Genomic DNA, 14,181 nt, shown 5'->3' on the forward strand with positions numbered 1-14,181 from the left:
CTACAGAGTTTCAAAGCTAAATGGGAGATGAATCTGGGACCTATGGCTCACGAAGTGTGCGGGATGCCCTTATGTGTGCCCTAGAGATTGGTATCTCGCCTAGATATTTGGATGCCATTACGGGTGCCCTAGAGTTATTTATGTCATCTAGATTTTGATTTCTTAGGATGTATTAATCAAGAGATCTTCATAAAGTAGGCCAAGCTCCTCACTCATAAAGTGTGACCATGAGATTGGGTCCTTGTTGCATGTACTGTGCAGCTGCCTTAATATCCAGAGCTACTGGAGGAAGGTTTTAAGGCAGATGGAAGTGGTATTGGTTCAGCCTGTGGGGGATGATCCCCACATGATGTTGCTTAGTGTCTGGGTGTACATTCCCTTTCATAAATAGGAAAACCGGTTTATTTAAGTTAGTCTCCCTGTAGTGAAAAGAGATATTACAACAAAGTGAGGGATTAGGCATGTGTGGAAATATGTGGAAAGAAGGGCCTTACATGTGTAAGTAGTTAAAGGAAAAGGTACATAGAGCAAGAAACAGTTCCCAGAAATGTTGTAAAATATGAAGTAGATGGGAGTTTGTTGCTGTATGTTCCCCATGATCCAGTAGATGCTGATGTTCATTTGTGAGTACATTCCCGTGGAAAATGCAATGATTGTATGCATTTTATGGTGTTTTGTTATAGATTGATCACAGCTTTTAAAACTCAATAATAAGAAAAAACATGCTATGCAGTTGATGACCAGACAGGGAATACAATAAAAAGTAGGATCTTGAAAAAAAAGTCAATAAAATGTGTTAAAAAAAAAGGGCATCATAAATCACCACTCTGCCCTAATGACTCAATGGTCGTAAACATGTGTGAGATGCTTAAAGACCTATAGGAACTTCCAACCGGTGGTATAGAATTTTGCAGAAACTATCATGCCTACCAAGGGAAACTCTCAGTAGCCCGGGCTAATATAGCCTCTCTCACGAGCAAAGTACATTTTCTAAATGTCCCCATGCCTGTTTTCTATAGTACTCAAGAACAGTCGAGAACCAGCTTTAATAGCCACCTTCAGCAACCATAGCGGCCACAAATGCTAGGTCCCAAATCTTTCTGACGTAGTAGGTATGTGGGAACACTGAAAAGGTCTTTGGTACAGACATATGATCCCGTCCACACACTTGCCCGGGAATGATGGATTTAGCGTGCCACCTCTAACTGAACCAAAATAGACATTAGGGATTGTTAGCGGGTTCTTAAGTGTTTGGAGTAAGCATATACAAACTCAGGCCCCAATGCAGGGGAACCCATGCAGATCAGGAACCTACGTGGCCCTCTCCTGAGGAAAAAGAGGAACATATGTTGTATTTATACTATGGGAAACCAGGTAATGTTGTGCAGGATTGCCCCATGGCATGGCCCACAGATAGCTGAATGCCACCTGCAGAGAGACGGCAGTCTGAAGGTCCAGCAAAGCATTGAAACATACTTTGTGCTGCAGTACCACACGTCTCGGTTCCAGCCTGCAATTTATTTTGGAAGAACCAAAGTGAGTGAGTGGCAATGTTTACTGATTTAAGGGCTATAGCAAACTTTGTGGATGTCTTTTATCTGCAAGCACTCCCTATCAGGACCAAAATACAGTTTACCAAAATACGCTGCTTTTATGGGGGCATATTAATATCGGACTTGCTTACACAACAAACAAGTGCTGCGCGTTTGGACTGTCACAAAAAACACGTGTCGTTCTATTGTGACCTCTCCAAGAAATCCAATGACCCGAGCAACTGTATCGACACTAGGGCTACTAACAGGGGTAGCATTTAGAACCTATTCCTTTGCCACTCATTTCTGTCCTTCTGGATCATGTTAAGGCTGCTCAAATGTACACCAAGCTGCAATTAAGAGGAACTTACTATCTGGAAATCATGTAAAAAGCTAACAAATTGGAAAGTGCTTACAGGCGAATATTTGGGATATACTAAACCAGGTGATGCCGTTTGGTATAAGCTTAATGCATAAGCAGATTTCTAACATGCCTGGCTCTCATGATGATATGCTCATCTTTTTAGTGGATGAAAGAGAGCACATGGATGAAACATGTCAACACCCTCCAACAGACATTTTCAGGACACTGCTTGTAAGCGAAGTTGGAAAAATGTGATGTTTCATGTGACTGTAGTGGTGTTTGTGCACAACATCTTATGCCATAAGGGGTCCAGATGACTCCCAAGCAGGTGAATGTAATCTTATTATGGTTGGTAGTATCTAATTAACGGAAGGCAATCCTTTCTCGAATTCAAACATTTTGATGGGTGTTTAATTGAGAAAAGTGACTCTTCCAACCAAGCTTCCCAGCAGATAAGTACCATTTGAGAGGACCTCCAAAGTGGCAATTCACATTTTAAAAACATTCTTTACTTCAGCCCCCATCTGTTGGGGTCTACTCCGGACTACCGGGCAGCCCCGTGTTCGGGTCGGGTGGCACCCGACGCCACACGGTGACGTGCGGCGATCACGCCGCGGGATATAGGGTGGGGGTTCATCCCACCCGCTCCGGGACACCGGAGCTCACCACATGGCCGGCTGGCAACCGGCTTACCGCGGCCCCGGCTCTGGGGGCACCCAGGCCGGGGTCGCCACCCTGGCCCGACTCACAGGGCCAGGGAGACACACATGGACGGCGTTGCCCGGCAGGGGCACCGTCCGGACGGCGTTGCCCGGCAGGGGCACCGTCCTGGAGCTGGGCCCCTTCCTTGGGCCCAGCACACGTGGTGGGGCGCCGCCATGGCGCTGACACAAAGAACACACACACCACGGAGTCTCGCTGGTCTCGACTGCCGAGCCGGAAGCGGCTCGGACCTTTTATTAGGTTGGTCACATGGTTGCCCATGTGACCACACAACAACACCGTGGAATCTACCATGGCCCCTTGCAGGGGTGCCATGCAACACTCCTCCTTTTCCATAACAGCAAAACAAAACATATGTCACTAACTACGCACTATTGCTCCTATGACCACCCTACTAATACACCTTTATTAACCTGGGTGAGTGGTCTTATTATGACAACAGAACTACGAGGCGCTGGCACTCCCCGACGCCTTCCGAGCGTGCCAGTGTGCACAACATCACATTGCCCCCACCCCCACTGGGCCATTTCGAACTGGTCCACTTCCGCAGGCCCCGGAGTATTCATCGAGGACGCTGATGATGACGTCCATCTTCTGCATCTCCGTGTCTGGACACCGTCTGTGTCCTCCCTCACGTTCACCAGAGACAAAGAGGGGCCGGCAAAGCCGCACCTGGGGAGGCCCAGGGGCCACATCGGCTAGGTCCATTTGTATGGGGGCAACACCCCTCAGGGCCCGTGTCCTTGCGAGCCCAGCTGGTGTTGGGCCCGCTGCCTTTGTCCCCTTTCTCCTTTCCATTGCAGGCCCAGTCCGTGGTGGGCCCGCATCCACACCCCTCTTTTTCCATTGAGGGCCCGGATTGGGATGGGCCCGGCTTCTGTTGGGGTGAGGGCAGGCAGCTCCCCTCCGTGTCGCTGCTGAGGGAGGGGCAGTGCCTCCTTTGATCCATCAGCAAACCCCGTTTGGTTTGGGCCTGCATCCTTGGAATTTTTCTTTGGGCCTGCATCATCGCCTTTTTCTCTTTTTTTTTTTTTTTTGCGCGGGCCCAGTTGGTTTTGGGCCCGCCTCATGTGTTCCTCTATCGCGGGCCGATGGGGGCAGCCGCAACTCACGTGGCCAATGCAGCATTCCCTTGTCTGGCTTCAGGCCGTAGCAGGGGCCCCAGTGTTTTCACTTACTTTCCGGCAGCTTGCACGTGGGGGAGGGGCAGGCAGCTCACCTCTGTTACGGGAAGGGCCGCCGGGCATCCACTCTGCCCGCTCCTCGGAGCGAGCGCCCCCTTGTCCTTGCGGGCCCAGTTGGTGGTGGGTCCGCCTCAGCACATTTTTTTTTTCATTTTCACCGCTGCGGGCCCGGGTTGTTCAGGCACCGCCCCCCCTCCTCCGCGATGGGAAAACCCACCACGGGCCTCCGTTGTTTCCTTACGGAGAACCTCGCTGCTCTCTCCCTGCGGGGAGGGGCGGCGACTCACCTCCTTACTCCTGCCGCAGCCGCCACATCTCTCCCGCCCGCTCCTCGGAGCGAGCACCTCAATATCCTGGCGGGCCCAGTTGGTATTGGGCCCGCCTCATATCTCTTCATGCGGCGCCCATCGCCGCAGCGGGCCGCACCCGTCTCCCTCGCACGGGGGCAGCCACTCCTCCTCCCGGGACCACATTTCCTTCTTTCTTTTGCGGCGCAGCTGCCGACTTGTTCCGTCTCCCGCGGGGGACGGGCGGGTAGTTCGCCATCCTTCCTCAGGGTGGGGCGGGGATCGCCTCCTCCCTGCAGCCGCTTCCTCCACGCGGCGATGCCGCGGGCTTCACCCGACAACCTCAGGGGACAGGCAGGCAGCACGCCATCCTCCTTTTCCGCGGGCCCATCTGGTGTTGGGCCCGCCACGCCATTTCTCCTGCGCGGGCCCCGTTGGAAATGGGCCCGCATCAAAACCTCTTGGGGGCACGCGGGGCCCCTCGCCTCGTCACCATTGTTGGGGTCTACTCCGGACTACCGGGCAGCCCCGTGTTCGGGTCGGGTGGCACCCGACGCCACACGGTGACGTGCGGCGATCACGCCGCGGGATATAGGGTGGGGGTTCATCCCACCCGCTCCGGGACACCGGAGCTCACCACATGGCCGGCTGGCAACCGGCTTACCGCGGCCCCGGCTCTGGGGGCACCCAGGCCGGGGTCGCCACCCTGGCCCGACTCACAGGGCCAGGGAGACACACATGGACGGCGTTGCCCGGCAGGGGCACCGTCCGGACGGCGTTGCCCGGCAGGGGCACCGTCCTGGAGCTGGGCCCCTTCCTTGGGCCCAGCACACGTGGTGGGGCGCCGCCATGGCGCTGACACAAAGAACACACACACCACGGAGTCTCGCTAGTCTCGACTGCCGAGCCGGAAGCGGCTCGGACCTTTTGTAACCTTGCTTCATTGTTGAAAAGGTTACCTCAATTTCTTCATATCGGTTATTTTATCCCAAATGAATTCCATTTATCATCCGCTACAATCGGGGGCATTTTGCTCTTGCAAAATGGCTTATGCTGGACATAATGTACAATAGTTGACAGGGAACTGCTAGCCATCAACGTGGCTTTTCAGGAATGGTGACACCATCTAATTGGTTCCCATTAAACTATGACCAGTCTCATGAATGATTGCAAACCACAGTTCTTAAAAGCAACGCACAACAGGAGTAGTGTGAAGCCTTGATGATCACAGTGTTTTGCCAATTAGGACTTTGTTGTCACCTTCTGTAATGGTGTAATAAAATGCAATGCAAATGCACTGTAAGCGTAGGCACCACAGCACACCATTCCTCCCATCCTTTCGTTATCGAACATAATACCAGACGCCTTTGTCAAAGTTTTGAACAAATATCTAACCGCCCAAATGATTGTGAACGAAGTGGTTCTGCCTTACCATAGGGTACATTATGTTGCATCTCCCTATGTCTAATCTACAGCTTCTGGCCCTTCAAGGGGGCGGGATTAGCTGTTTTCATGACACAGGAAGTCATTATTACTCATACAACAGAAGTTTGGGTTGCCAAACGTAACAAGATAATTTAACAACACATTAATGCATACAATAGCTGTACACACTCAAAGACCAATCTCACTAAAATGGGGAAATGTGTAGTCTGTACCTAGCCTCTGGCACCATGGCATTTGGTATTGTGCTCTACCCCATTGAAGCGTCTTTTGTGCTAGATGGAACTACAAATAATCATCTCAGACCAAATAATCAGACAGACTCAAGGAATATGGCAAAGTACTAATTTATTCTCATTTAATAAAGCAGGGAGAAATGACAGGCATCAGACTGATGCATGCTCACTCACAACTAACCTTGATTATGCAAAGGTCTTATACCCCAAGGTGCATCATCAATGACGTCATTCTACGTGGCAAAATACAAAACCTATTGAGGGAATAGATTGGTTGATGGAATGTATCTACTTATAGAACATATAAGGATTAGTGCATCATTGGCTACCCCTTATCTGTAGGGCACGGCTTGAACTACCTCTAAATACGTACAGTACTAATTATAGTGGACAAAATGGCAGTGAATTTGTCTATGCAACATTGTATGTTAGGTTGTCCCTCAAACTCACTGATTGGTTGGCATGCTATCCCAACCTTGGACTTTCAATCCTTTAACAGCACGTACATGAAACAAAACTTCGACGTTTGAATCCCATCAGACTAGTCCACGTTTTCCCAATTAGTCCATCATCTCTCATCGGTCGGCCATGAGCCAAAGTTTTCCGTTTGTAGTTGACCTTGCAGGCTGCTCACTGTCCTGGAACGTTCAAGGTAGTGTGAGAACACCACTATCTTCGTCTGAGGCTCTAAAGAATAGCCCTTGTTTTCGACTTGTGAGTCACATATGAAGAGACCATTTTTTTTCCAGTTCAGCCTCTTATTTACTGCTATTTGATTTAATTATGCTGAGTGCACTTGCTCCTCTTGGCCTCTAGAGACTTGCTCACTCTATCTCACATGAACTTGGTACACGTTTAATTGACCAACAGTTGGCTCTTGCAGATGTCTTCTTCTTCTTCCATCTATGAGGTATGTCCCACATTCAGAGCTTATCCATGTACCTCCCTTTGTGCTATGTATTTATTCATTAAAATATTATCTTTAATTTTGGGTCAACCTTGACTCATCGTCGGTTCTGCACACAGGACTATTCTTCTGTGTCTCCTAATTCTACAGCCTTGGTTTGTCTCTGAGGTAGCTTGGTTGAATTCGACATGAGCTAGCGTCCATTTTCCTATTATGGCCTTCCGAGCTACATTATGTATTTCTATATAGCAAGCTTCTATACGTTTCCTTTCTACTTTGAGTTACTGTGTATTTACAGCTATTGGCCAGTAAATTACTTCATCTTTATTTCCATGATTACTTTAGCTTTAGGTACATGTTTCTCTTGGTGCTTCAGTTGCATCATCACTTTTAAGTATTTTCCTATTGTTTCAGCATAGGTTCATATATCTTCTTTATGACATCATCCTGCCCTTGTCAGATTTCCCTTAATGTTAAATGATATCCATAGGTGTGTGCTGACACCCTTCCATGTAGCATACCTCCACACTTTCAGTGAGGGTACATTCTGTATGGCTGTTTGAGTGCATAACGTCTCTCATATACTCAATGTGGTATGGGAACAATACAGGGGGTCCCATTTACTGCTCTTCTCCGGCTAGTCCAGTATGACAGTGGTGAGGGGCGGGAACTAGTGAGAAAGCATCTACCTGCTCCTCTACATTGCGTCTACCTGCTCCACTACAGTATGAATATTATAGCCAATTTGCCTGAAATCTAAGAGTTATAACATAGTGAGATGGACATGTTGACCAAATCGACCTGTTCTGTGTCATATAAAGAGATATCCACTGTCAGTTCAGCTTTATTGACTTGCTTTTAGATCATGCAGGTAGCACATAGAATCAGTGCTTATAGCTCCACTAAGAAACCCATGTTCTTCCTGCCTGGTAAGTTATTCTTACTGCCACCCTCACCTCTATGTTAGACTGAGCATTTAACCCCTTAAGTGCAAAGGATGCGGTATCTCGTCCTCCGCAATACGTTTAGTGTGCCAGATCTGGAAAGATCCAGGATGGTCGGAGGAGATGTCTCCAGCATTGGGAGCATGTCTCTCATGTGGGTCGACCATTCCCAAGACCAGCGGCGGTCCAAGGGAGCCCCGGCAGGAACCCCATGTCTCCCCAGAAGGGGAAAGCTGGAATGTAGCCCAGCCAGAGCTCCAGGACGGCTGAGAAAAGCTAGAATGTAGCCCAGCCAGAGATCCAGGATGGTTGGGGTGATGTCCCATTCCTTGGGTGCGTGTCTACTATGTGGGCTGACCATCCCTAAGTCCAGAAGTGGTCCCATGGAGACCCAGCAGGGTCCCCATCCATCCCCAGAGGGGAAAAACTGTAACGCAGGCCAGCCAGAGGTCCAGGACGGTCAGGGGTGATGTCCCCAGCTTTGGTGCTGGTCTCACATATGGGTTGACCATGCTGAAGTCCAGGAGTGGTCCCAGTAAGCCCCCGCAGGATCTGCATCCCTCCACAGAGGCTAGGTAGAGCTCCAGGATGGTTGGGCTGCTGCCCCCGGCCTTTGGCGCCTGTCTCCCTTGTTGGTCGACAGTCCCCAAGTTCTGTGGCATTCCTAGGGAGGCCTGGCAGTGTGCCAATGCCTTCCCAGAGAAGAAAGCTGTAATGCAGCCCAGCCAGAGCTCCAGGATGGTCAGGGCTGCTGCCCCTGACCTTGGGCACCTATCTCCCATTTGGGTCGACCATCGCCAAGTCCAGCGGCAGTCCCAGGGAGCCCCGGCAGGGTCCCCATCTTTTCCCAGGGGGAAAGCTGTAGCACAGCCCAGCCAGAGCTCTAGGATGGTTGGAGGTGTTGATTCCAGACTTGGGTGCCCGTCTCCCTTATTGGTGGACCATCCCCAAGTTCAGTGGAAGTCCCAGGGACGCCCCTGCAGGGACCTCATCCCTTCCTGGAGGGAAAAGCTGTAACGCAGGCCAGCCAGAGCTCCGGTATCGGCCGGGGGTGCTGCCTCCAAGCGCCTGTCTCCCATGTTGAGCAACCATCCCCAAGTCCAGCGGTGGTCCCAGTGAGCACTGGGAGGGTCCCCATCCATTCCCAGACAGAAACACTGTAATGCAGGCCAGCCAGAGCTCCAGAACAGGTGGGGCTGCTGCCTCCTGGCTTGCACGCCTGTCTCCCTTGTTGGTTGACCATCCACAAGTTTAGTGGCAGTCTCAGGGAGCACCAGCAAGGTCCCCATCCCTCCCTGGACGGAAAACCTGTAATGCATGCTAGCCAGAACTCTAGGATGGCTGAGAGTGATGTCCTCAGCCTTTGGCGTCTGTCTCCCATGTGGGTCGACCATCCCCACATCCAGAAGCGGTCCCAGTGACTCCCTGGAAGAGTCCCCATCCCTTCCTACAGGTAAAAGCTGTAACACAGCCCAGCCAGAGCTCTAGGATGGTCGGGGGTGATGGCCCCAGCCTTGGGCACCTGTCTCCCTTGTTGGTCGACTGTCCCCAAGTTCAGCTGCAGTCCCAGGGTGCCCCAGCAGTGTCCCAACCCCTGCCCGATGGGAAAAGCTGTAACGCAGCCCAGCCAGAGCTCCAGGACGCCCGGGAGTGCTGCCTCCGAGCTTGGTCGCCCGTCTCCCTTGTTGGTTGACTGTAGCCAAATTCAATGGCGGTCCCAGGAAGCCGCGGTGGGTCCCCATCCCTCCCTGCAGGGAAAACCTGTAACGCTGGCCAGTCAGAACTCCAGGATGGACGGGGGTGATGTCCCTGGCCTTTGATTCCTGTCTCCCTTGTTGGTCAACTGTTCCCAAGTTAACCGGCAGTCACAGGGAGCCCCAGCGGGGTCCCCATTGCTCCCTAAAGGGAAAGCCTGGAACTCAGGCCAGTCAGAACTCCAGAAGGGTCTGGTCTGCTGCCCCTTGCCTTTGGCACCTGTCTCCCATGGGAGACGACCATCTCCAAGTCCAGCGGCAGTCCCAGGGAGACCTGGCAGGGTCCCCATCCTTTCCAGGAGGGAAAAGCTGTAACACAGCCAGCTAGAGCTCTAGGATGGTCGATGGTGATGGTCCCGGACTTGGGTGCCTGTCTCCCCTGTAGGATGACCATCCCCAAGTTCAGCACCAGTCCCAGGGAGGCCTGGCAATGTGCCAATGCCTCCCCAGAGAGAAAAGCTGTAACGCACCCAGCCAGATCTCCAGGACTGTCGGGGCTGCTGCCCCTGACCATGGGCACCTGTCTCCCATGTGGGTCCCAGGGAGCCTCGGCAGGGTCCCCATCCTTTCCAAGTGGGAATGCTGAAGCACAGCCCACCCAGAGCTCTAGGATGGTTGGAAGTGATGGCCCCGGACTTGAGTGCCTGTCTCCCTTGTATGTTGACCGTCCCCAAGTTCAGTGGCGGTCCGAGGGAGCCCCAGCAAGGCCCCCATCCCTCCCTGCAGGGAAAACCTGTAACACAGAGCAGTCAGAACTACAGGATCGTCGGTGGTGATGCCCCCGGCCTTCACCCCCCCATCCTCCTGGAGCTCTGGCTGCGCTGCGCTAGAGCTTTTACCTCCTGGTAGGGATGTGCACCCTGCCGGGGCTGTCTAGGACTGCCGCTGGACTTGGGGACGCTCAGCCCACATAGGAGACAGGCGCCCATGGCTTGGGACATCAACCCCAACCGTCCTGGAGCTCTGGCTTCACTGCCTTACAACTGTTCCCTCCGGGGAGGGATGTGGACCTTGCTAGGGCCCCCTTGGACCACCGCTGGGCTTGGGGACGATGGTGAAGAAAGGAGATGTGGGGTGGGCACCACTGAGCTACTTAAGGTATAATAGTGATATGAACAATTACTAATATAAAACCAGACCTGAGGATGCTATGGGGTGTTGTAAAGACTACTGCAAATTATAAACATTTATAACAGTATACACAAATAATAACTTCTCATCTGATAAATTAACTCTTCATTTTAATTTTGCATCTTTCATTGGTGCTGTACAGAGGCTCTCTGCCAATGTATTTTGGACGAATTGTCCTTCTTCAGGATAGGCTCTAAAAATACATAATCATAACAATAATGTTTTAGTGTCCGGTGTACATATTCTGTCAACTATTTAAACTTAAGGTACATTACTGTCTTATTAAGAGACACAGACACTTGTGTTTATGGGTACCTGGGGTGAGATGTAGTGGGGGTCGTCACTGGACATACAGTGAAAGGTAGTACGTTGGTCTAGTCAGAGGTCGGCTGAGGGTTCATGTCATCTTGCCAGTGATTTTCCTATAACATAATAATGCATGTTTGTAGCTGGAAGCTGCATAAAAAGGGATAGGAGACATATTGTGTGCAGGACACATGCCAGTTTCCAAGCAGTAGCAGAAACAATTATTTTCTCACTGTTAGGTTTCTTACCGTGTATTGGAACCAGAAGCCAGTGTATTGGGTGAGAGTCAAAGCTGAGGGACTATGGTCCCTGAATACTTGCACGAGATCGTTAAGAGGGGTCTACGGTGTTCTGGGTTTCTCAGAGGAAAGCGCATAAGTGTGCACATCAGCTTATTAAAATAAGCTGTTCTGATGTTAGCTAAGGTGTAGTCAAGCCATAATGGCTTGATACATCTAAGGAATTAACGTATGTACCTGCAGCGCTGTGTAGTATCTGTGGCGTAGGCCAAGGGATCCGTTGAGTGAGGCAGATCGATATCTGCTGTCCTGCATGAAAGTAATTTGTGTCCACTGCCTCAGAAAACATCTGTTATCATAGTAACCTACATATACATTGTGCGGTCGCTATTGGCAACATGTAGTGGGAGTTCAAAGATGCCCTCTCATTGGTCAGTGTTGTGGTTAATGCTGGCATCACTCTGTGAGGAGCGTGCTGACAAGGATGTTTACCATCCGTAAAATGACTGTGCCATCGGTAAGTTTGTGAAAGTATTATGTGTTAGCGTAGCGCTAAGGTCAGTGGGTAATGTAGTCCCAGTGCAGTTGTCAGTGATGCAACAATTAATGGTTGAAGCTGGTCATCTTGTGTGCTGGCACAAATTCTTCATGGTATGTCATCTGGCTATGAATGCTTCTATATGAAATGGACCATTATTGTGAGGACTCAATATCAATGAAATTCCGTACAGAAATATCTGATAATGCAAAAGTGTATGGTCTCTTGTTTTACACAGTACAGAGTTGAACAAAAACCTGGTATTCCTGTCTCTTGACAAGAACTGAGGATACAGACCAATAAATAACCGGCAAAACAGATGCATATCGTCTTTTGCTGTACACAAAACGAGATGGAACCAAACTAGTATACATTATAGTCCATTACTATATGCAGTATATCATTTTAAATTCATATACTTTTCTCAGAACAACATTAATGGATATCCACTAGTCATAGAATCACAGATCGTTAGAAATTGTCATTAGAGGGGGGGCGCTGTTGCGCACGTTGGAAATGGCCGCCTGATCTAAGAGCTCCCGCTCCACCGAGAAATCCTGAGCTAGTTTATCCGTCCAGCGCTGCCTGTTTCGGCTCGGACGGGCTGGGGTGATTGCCCGGCCGCCCGTGGGTGACCAGACGAAATCCTGAGGCCCGGGGTCCGAGGTCGCCGGAGTTACGGCACGATTCAGATTGCCCAGCGCGCGGAGTGACAGGTATCCGGAGGCGAGCTCCAGAGCAGACTACTACAGAGCCGCGGCGCGACCGGAACGACTGGGCCCAAAAGGGGAGGAGCTTTGTCCCGGCTCTGCCCTGACATTCTTCTGGCGACACGATACGGCTTCTGGGCTGCGGCGGTGTGGATGACTCTCCGGCCCGTATCTGCTCCAGGCCCGACCCGGCCCCTGTGGTGGTTCCGCGGATGCTCAGCCCCATAGAACCGAAGTGAATCGCAGTAGTAATACCCACACGCACGACCGGTAAGGAGACGGGGCTGGGCGGAGAGGGGGCTACGTGGGATGCTGCGGGGTTGGCCGGGCAGCAACTAAATCGGACCCGCAACCACCCTTGTTGAGGCGGTGTGCTCAAGTCTCCGAGCGGACGGAATACCAAACCCCTACCGATAACTGGAATACGGCGTGCTGTGCCACCTGGAATGCCATTACTCATGGGGGAACCACAGAGGCCGGCTAAGGGCACCAAGACTCCGGGAAAGCAGAGTAAGGGCCCCATGGACGCCTACACGGGGGGTCAGGGACAGGCCATATCGGCCGACGCCCACTCGGCCGACACCGAGATCCCTGCAGCTGAATCCAGTGAGAACTTGGACAACCTAACAGCTATAGTTCAAAACGGGTTCCGCTCGATAAACTCTAAGCTGGATGACATAGTCTCTACCATCGGCTCATTAAAGGCAAGAGTGGAGATGGAAATCCTACGGATAACGGAAACTGAAACCCGTATCAGCACTAATGAAGACGTTATCGCGCACTACAGCCGCGATATCACCCAAATTAAGGAAAATATGACGAAGCTACAGAGCAAGTGCGAGGACCTAGAATCGCGCTCTAGGCGCAATAATATTCGGGTGGTGGGTGTAGCGGAATCTTTTGGGAAGGCCCAAATGGAGACACATCTTGAGACACTGCTTAAAACCCTGTTTGGGCCGGAGGCCTTCTCTGAACAATTTTTGGTCGAACGAGCACATCGTACGCTGGCCCCTGCACCTAAACCAGGTGCGCCACCACGCACCATAATCGCTCGGCTTCTAAACTATAGAGACAGAGACACAATCCTAAGAAAAGCAAGAGAGGAGGGAACCTTCTACTATGAGGAAAGTCGCATACATTTCTATCCTGATTTCTCCTCTGGAGTACAAGCGAGCAGAAGGTCCTATGAGCCACTCAAGAAGCTCCTAAGAGAGCGCCAGATCCCATACGCTTTAATGTTTCCGGCAAAAATGAGGCTTCAACATGCAGGAAGGGCCCATTTCTTCGAGTCCCCAGCAGAGGCCATGCATTATATTGAAACTTCCATACCCCTTCCTCCCAGAGGGGGCAGACCAGCACAAAATGACAGGCCCAGACCCGTGGAATGAGTAACACTTGTATGTCGACCCGGCACGGGCCCGGGGCCCATATGAATAACTGATTGAGGTACACCAGGCACTTTGGTCGGTGGAGCTGTTGGACCTGATCGGCGGCCATGTGAAGCAACATGGCCACCCGTGGAATGTTCCATAAGTTATATGGGCCGCATCGTCAAGTTGGGGGTGATGATGAGGGGGGACGGGTGGGACAGGGTGGGGGGGAAGTTATGTTCAGTTGTTGGATGGTCTCGAGGGGACATTTTGTTGGAAGTTTTGGCTGCCTTCCGGAGCTACCTCTGAAAGGAGGATGGAGGGGGACGGCTTGTTGTTGGAAAAGGAAAATTTTGGTCGCGGCTGGGCTGGCACTGTTTACATGGCACGAAAACTATGCACCTGCGAGATTTGGAAATGGCTAATATGACATCTCGGGTCCCCGGGGACGGGCTGCTGGTCAAGCTGTTAACGTGGAATGTGAGGGGATTGAATAATCCAGTTAAGGTTAGG

General features: G+C 51.3%; 1 pseudogene; it reads right to left on the reverse strand.

The window, feature by feature from the left end:
* Positions 1 to 4,542, reverse strand: part of LOC138568818 (ralA-binding protein 1-like) — an 83,875-nt pseudogene extending 79,333 nt beyond the window's left edge.
* Positions 4,543 to 14,181: the final 9,639 nt, after the last annotated feature.

The sequence above is a fragment of the Ambystoma mexicanum genome, chromosome 2q (genome assembly GCF_040938575.1).
Source record: "Ambystoma mexicanum isolate Mex_15411 chromosome 2q, UKY_AmexF1_1, whole genome shotgun sequence".
In the NCBI taxonomy this organism is placed as follows: Eukaryota; Metazoa; Chordata; class Amphibia; order Caudata; family Ambystomatidae; genus Ambystoma; species Ambystoma mexicanum.